Source organism: Oncorhynchus clarkii, chromosome 24 (genome assembly GCF_045791955.1).
Source record: "Oncorhynchus clarkii lewisi isolate Uvic-CL-2024 chromosome 24, UVic_Ocla_1.0, whole genome shotgun sequence".
Classification (NCBI taxonomy): domain Eukaryota; kingdom Metazoa; phylum Chordata; class Actinopteri; order Salmoniformes; family Salmonidae; genus Oncorhynchus; species Oncorhynchus clarkii.
In genome coordinates this window covers 16,806,057-16,819,337 of record NC_092170.1, presented here as the reverse complement: position 1 = coordinate 16,819,337, position 13,281 = coordinate 16,806,057, and the positions used below count along the sequence as shown (strand labels likewise).

General features: G+C 44.8%; 1 protein-coding gene across 6 annotated transcripts in view; it reads left to right on the top strand.

The window, feature by feature from the left end:
* Positions 1-13,281, top strand: part of LOC139382361 (BCAS3 microtubule associated cell migration factor-like) — a 323,347-nt gene that overhangs the window by 265,871 nt on the left and 44,195 nt on the right. The window lies entirely within an intron of this gene.

The window sequence follows — 13,281 nt, the reverse complement described above, 5'->3', positions numbered from 1 at the left end:
TGATAGGTATTTTAAGTATCAGCTGACCACCACATGGTCGTATTCACCTGCTCAGACGTTGCATGCATCTACCAATGGTTTCATGCCACGTCATCGATGGTGCAGTTGGGCACCAGATTGTTATAACATATGATGTGGTTAGTTGATATGTAAAATACCTATCCAGGCGTTGTAAGATCTGGCATGCATTGGCAGCAACATCAGAGCAGTGGAACATGTTATAGCAGTCTGGTGCCCGACTGCACAGGCCACGACGTGACCCGCAACCATTAGCTGATGCACGTCTGAGCAGGGGAAAACAAGCGATATCTGCGGTGCTGCTCGTGGTAGTGTGATCTCACACCTTTAAATGAGTCCATCTCTATGTGACCGGCCACGTTCAGAAGCTTCAAAACCCCATTTTAAAAAGTATTGGAAACCCATTCGATCTTTGCCCAAAAACTCAAACTGAACATAATTCATGATTGTTTACATTTTTTCTTTGTTGTTTACGACAATAGTTTCAGTATAGTTTTGGTTTTTCAAACAGGTTTGTTCATTATTTTATTTCAGTTTACTAAATAGATTTTTCATGATTAGTTTTTGTGTTAGTTTACTATAATACGACAGGAACTTTCCTCTCCTCCTTTCTCCCTCCCTCGCTTTTCTCCTTCTCCTTTCCTTCCAGCAAACTCTAGATTAGGGAGCCAACTAGTCCTTTGAGTGTTCCTTGACTAATCCTATATATTGTAGAAATGTTGTTTTCTAACTAATCCTTCTCACCAAATGACCCGTTTTCCTCTCCTCTATTTGTCTGGTCAGTGATGCATCCCAGATGATGAACAAGTGTAGTGGCGCTGGTTGGTGGCATCATAGGTAGTGGAAGATGTGTGTGTATGTGTGTAGTCTAAACAGTGTGTGGAGGAGTGGCCATGTGTTTATGTGAGGGACTGATTGGAACGCCTAAGTATTTTCTTTAAGCCTAAAAACACACACATTGAGTCTAGGTCTCTGTCTCAATACGTGTGTTCTCATCAACGCGTCATTTTAGCATGTTTTTCTGCTGTGTGGTTGCCTGTTTTGTCTCCTGCTCTGTCATTAATACCTGGGGGAGTGCTGTGTCGTGTGTTATATGTAACAGTCTGGTATTGACAGTTGAGTTGGTATCCTGTATTATTGTGTGTAAACGGTCATCTGTCTCCCTACCCTGGGTCTGGGTCCTGTGTAAGGCTCTTAGAGGGATAATCTGGGCTCAGCCAGGGGTCTTACGTCGCCCACCCAGACCAGGGGTGTCGGGAGGATCCGGACGAGGTGCGAGAGGCCAGGATAACACACACATCGACCCCCGCTCTGAGGATCAGTAGGGGTGGAGTTCTGATATTTCTTCAATTCTTTATTTTTTTACTTTTTAGATGATGTGTGTACTGTTGTGTTTTGTTCGGTATTACTGCACTGTTGGAGCTAGAAACACAAGCATTTTGCTGCACCTGCGATAACATCTGCAAATCTGTGTACGGGACCAATAAACGTTGATTTGATTTTGAGTTTTAGGACTGTATGTGGGCACTTGGGCTTGGAGGGTAGACTGGGGAAGGTGTGTGTGGATTGTAGCTTACTGAGTGAAGGAGGGTGTGAGTGAGGCCGGAGGGGAGGGGGTATTTGGAGCAGACCCTCCCTCCTCTGTCTTGGTCTTAGAGCCGTCAGGCCCCTCAATGAGCCAGCGTGTCTGTGAAATGCACTTTATTATTGGTTAATCTGCCCACAGTGGCAGCCCTCATTTCACACTGGATTCCTCCCCTGTGGTGTGTGTGTGTGTGTGTGTGTGTGTGTGTGTGTGTGTGTGTGTCCCGTGGGGCCGTGGCTAATTGGACAAATTTGCACAGCGGGGGTGGAGGCACAGGCATGGTGGGAGATTTGATATATGGGCGCTGGAGACGGGGAGCACACACACACACCCACCCACACTGAAAACACTTGCACACCATAAGTACTTGTGAGGTACATACACTGCATACACACATCACATACATTCACAAATGCATACTATTTACACATAAACACATTCCATACAAACTCACACACACCCTCCAGCCAGGTAATCTAGCCCAACCCTGAGAGAGAGCTGTGGCAGTATAATGGTTATTAAATGCTTAGTGTTGTGCTCATACCAAATATCTGAGATTAGCTATGTAATGAACTCCAAGGTATTATATATGTTTTCTGCCTATAGATGGCAACTCCATTTCCATTGGGACATTATCCTGAAAGTGATGAAGAGAGTTGTTTGTGTGTGTGTGTGTGTGTGTGTGTGTGTGTGTGTGTGTGTGTGTGTGTGTGTGTGTGTGTGTGTGTGTGTGTGTGTGTGTGTGTGTGTGTGTGTGTGTGTGTGTGTGTGTGTGTGTGTGTGTGTGTGTGTTTGCGTGTGTGTGTTTGCGTGTGTGTGTGTGTGTTTGCGTGTGTGTGTGTTTGCGTGTGTGTGTGTTTGCGTGTGTGTGTTTGCGTGTGTGTTTGCGTGCGTGTAAGTAAGTCCGGTGGAATTGAGCTGCTAGACCCAGAGCTTTAATCAGTGTTTTTGTGTGATGTGTGCAGAGCCTTAAGAACAGGTTTGAACCCACGCTGTTTCATCAAGCCCTCACTCTTCGCTCATATTTGGACCAAAAGCCACCACACTCATAACCAGCTGGTTTCCAGCCCTAGACCCTAGAGTTAGGACTGTAAACACACACAACATACAGTGCATTCAGAAGGTATTCAGACCCCTTGACTTTTTCCACACTCCCCTGTCATTTACTGTATTAGCTGTGGTCTGGGTGCTGAAATGGCCCATTATGTGGTCTTTCTGTGTGGATGTACAGTGCATTTGGAAAGTATTCAGACCCCTTCTTCCACATTTTGTTATGTTACAGCCTTATTCTAAATTGGATTAAATTGATTTTCTTCCTCATCAATCTACACACAATACCACATAATGACAAAGAAAAAATGGTTGATTTATAACATTTACATAAGTATTCAGACCATTTACTCAGTACTTTGTTGAAGCACCTTTAGCAGCGATTACAGCCTAGTCTTCTTGGGTATGACGGAACAAGCTTGGCACACCTGTATTTGGGGAGTTTCTCCCTTTCTTCTCTGCATATCCTCTCAAGCTCTGTCAGGTTGGATGGGGAGCGGCGCTGCACAGCTATTTTCAGGTCTCTCCAGAGATGTTCAATCAGGTTCAAGTCCGGGCTCTGGCTGGGCCACTCAAGGACATTCAGAGTCTTGTCTCAAAGCCAACCCATGCGTTGTCTTGGCTGTGTGCTTAGAGTCGTTGTCCTGTTGGAAGGTGAACCTTCACCCCTGTCTGAGTTCCTCAGCGCTCATGAGCAGGTTTTCATCAAGGATCTCTCTGTAATTGGCTACGTTCATCTTTCCCTCAATCCTGACTAGTCTCCCAGTCCCTGCTGCTGAAAAACATCCCCACAGCATGATGCTACCACCACCTTGCTTCACCGTAGGGATGGTGCCAGGCTTCCTCCGGATGTGACGCTTGGCATTCAGGCTAGAGAGTTCAATCTTGGTTTCATCAGACCAGAGAATCTTGTTTCTCATGGTCTGAGAGTCTTTAGGTGCCTTTTGGCAAATGCCAACCGGACTGTCATGCCTTTTACTGAGTGGCTTCAGTCTGGTCACTCTACCATAAAGGCCTGGTTGGTGGACTGCTGCAGAGATGGTTGTCCTTCTGGAAGGTTCTCCCATCTCCACAGAGGAACTCTGGAGCTATGAGTGACCATCTGGTTCTTGGTCACCTCCCTGACCAAGACCCTTCTCCCTCAATTGCTCAGTTTGGCCGGGCGGCCAGCTCTAGGAAGAGTCTTGGTGGTTCCAAACTTCTTCCATTTAGGAATAAGGGAGGCAACTAAGTTCTTGGGGCCCTTCAATGCTGCAGACATTTTTTTGGTACCCTTCCCCATATATGTGCCTCGACACAATCCTGTCTCGGAGCTCTACGGACAATTCCTTCGAGCTCATGGCTTGGCTTTTTCTCTGACATGCTCGGTCATTTGTGGGACCTTATATAGACAGGTGTGTGCCTCAAGTTGTAGAAACATCTCAAGGATGATCAATGGAAACAGGATGCACGTGAGCTCAATTTCGAGTCTCAAAACTTATGTAAATAAGTTATTTCTGTTTTTATTTTTAGTACATTTGCAAAAATGTCTAAAAATCTGTTTTTGCTGTGTCATTATGGGGTCTTGTGTGTAGATTGAGGAATTATTTTTATTTAATCAATTTTAGAATAAGGCTGTAACGTAACAAAATGTTGGAAAAGGGGGAAGGGGTCTGAATACTTTCCAAATGCACTGTACATCCACACAGAAAGACAACATAATGGGCCATTTCAGCACCCAGACCACAGCTAATACAGTAAATGACAGGGGAGGGCTGTGAGAGGGCCCAGGCTAAGTGTGTGTGTGTGCGTTTGTGTGCGTGCGTTGTTTTCCCGACACAACTCTGTCTCTGTCCCCGGCCAAACACTCTTTGATGTATGTGTGACAGGGGGAGGCATCCCACAGACTCTCAGGGCCAGCACCCCTCCCTCCCTCCCTTTCTTTCTCTTTCCATCCCTTTGCTTTCTCTCTCTCTTTGTGGCTGCGGGGGATGACAAGGCACTCTGCTGTTTCTCTGCAGGACCCTGCAGCTGCCTAGAACACACACACTGGTCTGGTTATCTCAGCCTACTTGTCTGGCCTTCTCTGTTACTCTCTCTCTCACTCTCTTTCTCTGTCTCTCTGTCTGTCTCTCTGTCTCTCCCTCTCTGTGATATCACTCCTCCAGTGACCTGGCTTCTCTCTGTAACTCAGAAGGATACAGAGAGTCCAGAAAGATGTTTAGACTCTGTTTGTGTGTGTCCTTGGGAACAGAATATACTTTCGTCTATTTAATCCATTTCTATCAGCGACACCCTCGACCATTGAGGCCCAGTAGCACCCTTAGTCAAAGCTACACACACACATTCATGTGCACGCACGCACAGAAACTACACGCCACTGCTACATTCTCCATGAGGAGAAGCAAACAGTATAAATCTAGATTGAATCCTCCATATTCTATATAATAAGTGTTACTTAACAGAACTGTCAGAGCCATAGAGTATTCTAGGTAGCTGGAAGAGCTGATATCATAGTGTTTGTGTGTGGTTTCCTGTCTCAGGAGAGGCACAGCTCATTGGAGATCTCAATGGAGGCTGTCTCCTGCACTTGGCTACACACACACACAAAAGCACACAGTGCAACGTTTTCTTTCATTTCATCTTGGCTGTGACTTCATGAAATATCCAATCAGCACAGCCGATCTTGTTCATTTTCCGCTCCATCTCTCCCATGCACGTGAACAAACGCGCTGTGTTGTCGTACTGTTGTGTTGTTGCTGTGTACACATGCACGATGTGTGTGGCTGTTCATGTGTCTAGTCTCCATTGTTGTACAAGACTGTCACCCAAACAAAATGGATGACGTATCCTCGTTGCAGCGGACTTGTTGTCCAACCCCATATGGAACCAGTTTATCCACGATGACTTCTCTCCATTTCGGGCTCTTTGAAAATGTTGCTCCTCCCCAAAAACAATATTCCCTTTGTTCATTTGTTTCTATGTTGCTGTTTTTTTAATATCTGTCTGAAAACTTTAAATAAGCAAGCAGATAATTACTTCATGCAGAAACTTCATGCAGAAATATAATATGGCGTGTTTCTCAACCTGCTGTGTTTATAGTGAGTGTGTGTGATGTTGATGCCAGGGGATCAATCACAACAGGTGACTGATGCATTTGGCCTGTTACTGATTTTTTAAATAAGAACCTACAGTGCCTTGCGAAAGTATTCGGCCCCCTTGAACTTTGCGACCTTTTGCCACATTTCAGGCTTCAAACATAAAGATATAAAACTTTATTTTTTTGTGAAGAATCAACAACAAGTGGGACACAATCATGAAGTGGAACGACATTTATTGGATATTTCAAACTTTTTTAACAAATCAAAAACTGAAAAATTGGGCGTGCAAAATTATTCAGCCCCCTTAAGTTAATACTTTGTAGCGCCACCTTTTGCTGCGATTACAGCTGTAAGTCGCTTGGGGTATGTCTCTATCAGTTTTGCACATCGAGAGACTGACATTTTTTTCCCATTCCTCCTTGCAAAACAGCTCGAGCTCAGTGAGGTTGGATGGAGAGCATTTGTGAACAGCAGTTTTCAGTTCTTTCCAAAGATTCTCGATTGGATTCAGGTCTGGACTTTGACTTGGCCATTCTAACACCTGGATATGTTTATTTTTGAACCATTCCATTGTAGATTTTGCTTTATGTTTTGGATCATTGTCTTGTTGGAAGACAAATCTCCGTCCCAGTCTCAGGTCTTCTGCTTTTCCATCAGGTTTTCTTCCAGAATGGTCCTGTATTTGGCTCCATCCATCTTCCCATCAATTTTAACAATCTTCCCTGTCCCTGCTGAAGAAAAGCAGGCCCAAACCATGATGCTGCCACCACCATGTTTGACAGTGGGGATGGTGTGTTCAGCTGTGTTGCTTTTACGCCAAACATAACGTTTTGCATTGTTGCCAAAAAGTTCAATTTTGGTTTCATCTGACCAGAGCACCTTCTTCCACATGTTTGGTGTGTCTCCCAGGTGGCTTGTGGCAAACTTTAAACGACACTTTTTATGGATATCTTTAAGAAATGGCTTTCTTCTTGCCACTCTTCCATAAAGGCCAGATTTGTACAATATACAACTGATTGTTGTCCTATGGACAGAGTCTCCCACCTCAGCTGTAGATCTCTGCAGTTCATCCAGAGTGATCATGGGCCTCTTGGCTGCATCTCTGATCAGTCTTCTCCTTGTTTGAGCTGAAAGTTTAGAGGGACGGCCAGGTCTTGGTAGATTTGCAGTGGTCTGATACTCCTTCCATTTCAATATTATCGCTTGCACAGTGCTCCTTGGGATGTTTAAAGCTTGGGAAATCTTTTTGTATCCAAATCCGGCTTTAAACTTCTTCACAACAGTATCTCGGACCTGCCTGGTGTGTTCCTTGTTCTTCATGATGCTCTCTGCGCTTTTAACGGACCTCTGAGACTATCACAGTGCAGGTGCATTTATACGGAGACTTGATTACACAAAGGTGGATTGTATTTATCATCATTAGTCATTTAGGTCAACATTGGATCATTCAGAGATCCTCACTGAACTTCTGGAGAGAGTTTGCTGCACTGAAAGTAAAGGGCTGAATAATTTTGCACGCCCAATTTTCAGTTTTTGATTTGTTAAAAAAGTTTGAAATATCCAGTTTTATATCTTTATGTTTGAAGCCTGAAATGTGGCAAAAGGTCGCAAAGTTCAAGGGGGCCGCATACTTTCGCAAGGCACTGTATGTGTTTTGACATTTAACAGCAGCTTTCAATAATATATAATGACCATTGTGTGTGTGTGTGTGTGTGTGTGTGTGTGTGTGTGTGTGTGTGTGTGTGTGTGTGTGTGTGTGTGTGTGTGTGTGTGTGTGTGTGTGTGTGTTGGCGTGGGCCAGTGTAGATCGATCTGTAAATGCTTTGGCAGCTCTTGATAGAGAACCACTGATTACAGTCCCAGATGACACACACTAACACATCACTGCTCTTCTCTTCAAAGTGTGTTTGTGTGTGTCCGGTCTTTGTATAACGGGGTGGATATATACTATCCCTTTAATAACCCCCTATTCCGTCTCCAGACACACGGATGCATCACCCCATGCAGATCCCTCCTGTGTTTGAGCCTAACCTACATAGCTCTAAATTCACCTTGACATCATCCCATCTTACAAGTCAATGTAATGTAAATGTAATGTGAAATAAAAATAAAAACCTCCGTAATGTTCAGTATCAAATTTAGTGACCATCAAAAGGAGTGTCCCAAATAGAACACTGGAAATCATGTCTATAATATAAAGGGAAAACATATGCATTGTGTTGATTACTCTTAACTGAATATTAACTTTATTCATCTTAAATTGCCCCATTATACCCTTTATAGTGTGATACTTTTTATCAGAGGCTCTTGTCAAAGGTAGTGCACTATATAGGGAATAGGGTGCCATTTGGCATGCAGCAGTGACTGACAGCTTAATAACGCCTGAGTCTGTGACAGCCTCTGTGTGGTTAATGTCATTAGTACTGTATCAAGGCATGTCTGTCTATGTCAATATGGATCTAGACTATTTGTCTGTAAATGTTTGGTGATCTCCATTATGGAAGACTGGAGAGAGACAGGCAGGGCTGGACGTGTGTGTATCAAGACAGGGCTACTGAGACCTCAACGCTGTGTGTGTGTGCGTGCGTAATATAAGCGCAGCTCCTGACACTTTTACTGCAGGTATGTGGGGTGAGGATTTCCAGAGCTTGTTTGGAGGCCAGGCAGGGGCTGGACCCAGGGCTAAGGCAGATACATTGACTAATGCTTGTGTATCCATTCAATTATTAAGAGCATGTTTAGAATGTGACTTTTTTCTTTATTTACTGTAGATACAGTGGCGCACTCACAGTCACACATACACACAGTCACACATATACTTGCACACACACACACACACACGTTGAGGAATCTACAGCCTGTGCAGTCCACTCCTAGTGTTGCTAATGCCATTCCAAATGTAGTAGACTAGGGTTGGATTCTGTGAATAACCATTGATTTAGGGATGGATTTTGTGAGGGAAGGAGCGTTCTCTCATCCTCCCTCCAGAGGGGTTCAGCAAAAGCCAGATAAGCGGTTTTCGGCCAAAATGAGTGAATGGAGATATAAATGAGAGGTGAATAGACCAGACTAGAGTAATGACAGGGAGGCGACCTTAAAGACCCTGTGCAGTCTAAAATGTGATTTTCTGTGGTTTATAAATATATTACACTGAGCTTGGAATGATACTGTGAAATTGTAAAAGTTATGATAATGTCCTTTTTTAGTAAGAGCTGTTTGGAAAGACAGCCAGAAATGTCAGCCTGTTTTGATTGGATGGAGTTTTTGCCTTCCATGGTGACTTCACCATGCGGTAAATTAGTTAATATCCAATAAGAAAGCGAGTTCCAAAACCTCTCTGCCAATAACAGCAAATTGTCAGTTTTCCTTTCCCCACTTAGACCACTCCCAAAGAGACCTAGCACAATTCTTGCTTGAGAAATGTCCCTTTGCTAAGAAGCTATTTTTGTTTATTTTTGATCATTGTAAGTGAAAACAATTACAGTAAGGCACTTAATTGTTACCCAGAAATGATTTGATATTGAGACCTGCAACTATGTAGGAACACACTTTATTTTTCCCAACATTCTTCACAACTCAACAATAATATTCTCGTAAGATCAGAATGTCCCATTATGAAAGCTGTGATCATAACTTCTTATGGAATATGTATGTGCTGTATTCATTTGGTGGCTCTGCTCAAACTCCATTACATGATTAATGTGAAGACTCTAAAACCACGGAAGCGTTATCAGAATATTGATGTACAGTACTGTATGTGGAGAAATCTACAGCCAACAATAAATCAAATCAAATCAAATTTTATTTGTCACATACACATGGTTAGCAGATGTTAATGCGAGTGTAGCGAAATGCTTGTCCTTCTAGTTCGACAATGCAGTAATAACCAACAAGTAATCTAGCTAACAATTCCAAAACTACTACCTTATAGACACAAGTGTAAGGGGATAAAGAATATGTACATAAAGATATGTGAATGAGTGATGGTACAGAGCGGCATAGGCAAGATACAGTAGATGGTATCGAGTACAGTATATACATATGAGATGAGTAATGTAGGGTATGTAAACAAAGTGGCATAGTTTAAAGTGGCTAGTGATACATGTATTACATAAAGATGCAGTAGATGATATAGAGTACAGTATATACATATACATATGAGATGAGTAATGTAGGGTATGTAAACATTATATTAAGTAGCATTGTTTAAAGTGGCTAGTGATATATTTTACATCAATTTCCATCAATTCCCATTATTAAAGTGGCTGAAGTTGAGTCAGCGTGTTGGCAGCAGCCACTCAATGTTAGTGGTGGCTGTTTAACAGTCTGATGGCCTTGAGATAGAAGCTGTTTTTCAGTCTCTCAGTCCCTGCTTTGATGCACCTGTACTGACCTCGCCTTCTGGATGATAGTGGGGTGAACAGGCAGTGGCTCGGGTGGTTGTTGTCCTTGATGATCTTTATGGCCTTCCTGTGACATCGGGTGGTGTAGATGTCCTGGAGGGCAGGTAGTTTGCCCCCGGTGATGCGTTGTGCAGACCTCACTACCCTCTGGAGAGCCTTACGGTTGTGGGCGGAGCAGTTGCCGTACCAGGCGGTGATACAGCCCGACACTATGCTCTCGATTGTGCATCTGTAGAAGTTTGTGAGTGCTTTTGGTGACAAGCCAAATTTCTTCAGCCTCCTGAGGTTGAAGAGGCGCTGCTGCGCCTTCTTCACAACGCTGTCTGTGTGGGTGGACCAATTCAGTTTGTCTGTGATGTGTACGCCGAGGAACGTAAAGTAAAACTTACTACCCTCTCCACTACTGTCCCATCGATGTGGAAAGGGGGGGGTGCTCCCTCTGCTGTTTCCTGAAGTCCACAATCATCTCCTTAGTTTTGTTGACGTTGAGTGTGAGGTTATTTTCCTGACACCACACTCCGAGGGCCCTCACTTCCTCCCTGTAGGCCGTCTCGTCGTTGTTGGTAATCAAGCCTACCACTGTAGTGTCGTCCGCAAACTTGATGATTGAGTTGGAGGCGTGCATGGCCACGCAGTCGTGGGTGAACAGGGAGTACAGGAGAGGGCTCAGAACGAACCCTTGTGGGCCCCAGTGTTGAGGATCAGCGGGGTGGAGATGTTGTTACCTACCCTTACCACCTGGGGGCGGCCCGTCAGGAAGTCCAGTACCCAGTTGCACAGGGCGGGGTCGAGACCCAGGGTCTCGAGCTTGATGACGAGTTTGGAGGGTACTATGGTGTTAAATGCTGAGCTGTAGTCGATGAGCAGCATTCTCACATAGGTATTCCTCTTGTCCAGATGGGTTAGGGCAGTGTGCAGTGTGGTTGATATTGCATCATCTGTGGACCTATTTGGGCGGTAAGCAAATTGGAGTGGGTCTAGGGTGTCAGGCAGGGTGGAGGTGATATGGTCCTTGACTAGTCTCTTAAAGCACTTCATGATGACGGAAGTGAGTGCTACGGGGCGGTAGTCGTTTAGCTCAGTTACCTTAACTTTCTTGGGAACAGGGACAATGGTGGCCCTCTTGAAGCATGTCGGAACAGCAGACTGGGATAAGGGTTGATTGAATATGTCCGTAAACACACCAGCCAGCTGGTCTGCGCATGCTCTGAGGACGCGGTTTGGGATGCCGTCAGGGCCTGCAGCCATGCGAGGGTTAACACGTTTAAATGTTTTACTCACGTCGCTGCAGTGAAGGAGAGTCTGCATGTTTTGGTTGTGGGCAGTGTCAGTGGCACTGTATTGTCCTCAAAGCGGGCAAAAAAGTTATTTAGTCTGCCTGGGAGCAAGACATCCTGGTCCGTGACGGGGCTTGTTTTCTTTTTGTAATCCGTGATTGACTGTAGACCCTGCCACATACCTCTTGTGTCTGAGCCGTTGAATTGCGACTCTACTTTGTCTCTATACTGACGCTTAGCTTGTTTGATTGCCTTCCGGAGGGAATAGCTACACACACTGTTTGTATTCGGTCATGTTTCCGGTCACCTTGCCCTGGTTAAAAGCAGTGGTTCGCGCTTTCAGTTTCACGCGAATGCTGCCATCAATCCACGGTTTCTGGTTTGGGAATGTTTTAATCGTTGCTATGGGAACGACATCTTCAATGCACTTTCTAATGAACTCGCTCACCGAATCAGCGTATTCGTCAATGTTGTTGTTGGACGCAATGTGGAACATATCCCAGTCCACGTGATGGAAGCAGTCTTGGAGCGTGGAATCAGATTGGTCGGACCAGCGTTGAACAGACCTGAGCGCGGGAGCTTCTTGTTTTAGCTTCTGTCTGTAGGCAGGGAGCAACAAAATGGAGTTGTGGTCAGCTTTTCCGAAAGGAGGGCGGGGGAGGGCCTTATATGCGTCGCAGAAGTTAGAATAGCAATGATCCAAGGTTTTACCAGCCCTGGTTGCGCAATCGATATGCTGATACAATTTAGGGAGTCTTGTTTTCAGATTAGCCTTGTCAAAATCCCCAACTACAATGAATGCAGCCTCAGGATATGTGGTTTCCAGTTTGCAAAGAGTCAAATAAAGTTTGTTCAAAGCCATCGATGTGTCTGCTTGGGTGGGAATATATACCGCTGTGATTATAATCGAAGAGAATTCCCTTGGTAGATAATGCGGTCGATTGTGAGGAATAACAGAAGGACTTGAGTTCCTGTATGTTGTTGTGACCACACCACGTCTCGTTAACCATAAGGCATACGCCCCCGCCCCTCTTCTTACCAGAAAGATGTTTGTTTATGTCGACGCGATGCGTGAAGAAACCAGCTGGCTGCACCGATTCCGTTAGCGTCTCTCGAGTGAGCCATGTTTCCGTGAAGCAAAGAACGTTACAGTCTCTGATGTCCCTCTGGAATGCTACCCTTGCTCGGATTTCATCAACCTTGTTGTCAAGAGACTGGACATTGGCGAGAAGTATGCTAGGGAGTGGTGCGTGATGTGCCCGTCTCCGGAGCCTGACCAGAAGACCGCTTCGTTTCCCTCTTTTAAGACATCTTTGTTTTGGGTCGCAGGCTGGGATCCATTCCGTTGTCCTGGGTGAAATGCAGAACACAGGATCCGCTTCGGGAAAGTAATATTCCTGGTCGTACTGATGGTGAGTTGACGTTGCTCTTATACTCAGTAGTTCTTCCCGACTGTATGTAATGAAACCTAAGATTACCTGGGGTACCAATATAAGAAATAACACATCAAAAAACTGCACAGTTTCCTAGGAACGCGAAGCGAGGCGGCCATCTCTGTCGGCGCCGGAAGTAACCGGCGCCTACAGTCCACTACTACTGACACTAATGCCATCCCAAGAGTAGGTGACTAGGGTCAGATTTTGTGAATACCCATGGATAGAGGGTATAGAGGGGTCCAGCGACAGCCAGATAAGCGGCTTTCGGAAAATTACAGAATGAGACAAAGATGAGAGAAAATAACTTGTCCCAGGTGAATACTTGGTTTAGGACACAATCATATCAGCCTGAATTAAAGCTCTCTACATCACATCAGAACGGAACTAAAGCTCTCTACATCACATCAGAACTGAACTGAAGCTCTCTACATC